Source organism: Bison bison, unplaced genomic scaffold (genome assembly GCF_000754665.1).
Source record: "Bison bison bison isolate TAMUID 2011002044 unplaced genomic scaffold, Bison_UMD1.0 scf7180017864064, whole genome shotgun sequence".
Taxonomy (NCBI): Eukaryota; Metazoa; Chordata; class Mammalia; order Artiodactyla; family Bovidae; genus Bison; species Bison bison.
In genome coordinates, this window is record NW_011494636.1 from 3,404,365 (window position 1) to 3,404,572 (window position 208).

Here is a 208-nt window from a genome sequence, read left to right on the forward strand (position 1 = left end):
TTTTAAATGTGTCAATATCTCAGCAAAGTGATTTTTGGATTTCTGTATATTTTTGTTCCATAAATGAAACAGCATCATATTTTAAAAACTGAACCACTGGCTCTCAGGGATAAAAATACTCCACAGTCATTGGTATGATCAGTTGTCAACTGGCAGAACTGTGAATACTTCAAGGAATACTTTCACGATTATAAATTATACTGAGATC

The 208-nt window shown here is 32.2% G+C and overlaps 1 protein-coding gene across 1 annotated transcript in view; it reads right to left on the bottom strand.

Moving 5' to 3' along the window:
• The window catches only part of NME7 (NME/NM23 family member 7), a 248,899-nt gene that overhangs the window by 140,013 nt on the left and 108,678 nt on the right, over positions 1–208 (bottom strand). The gene's annotated exons all lie outside the window — the stretch shown is intronic.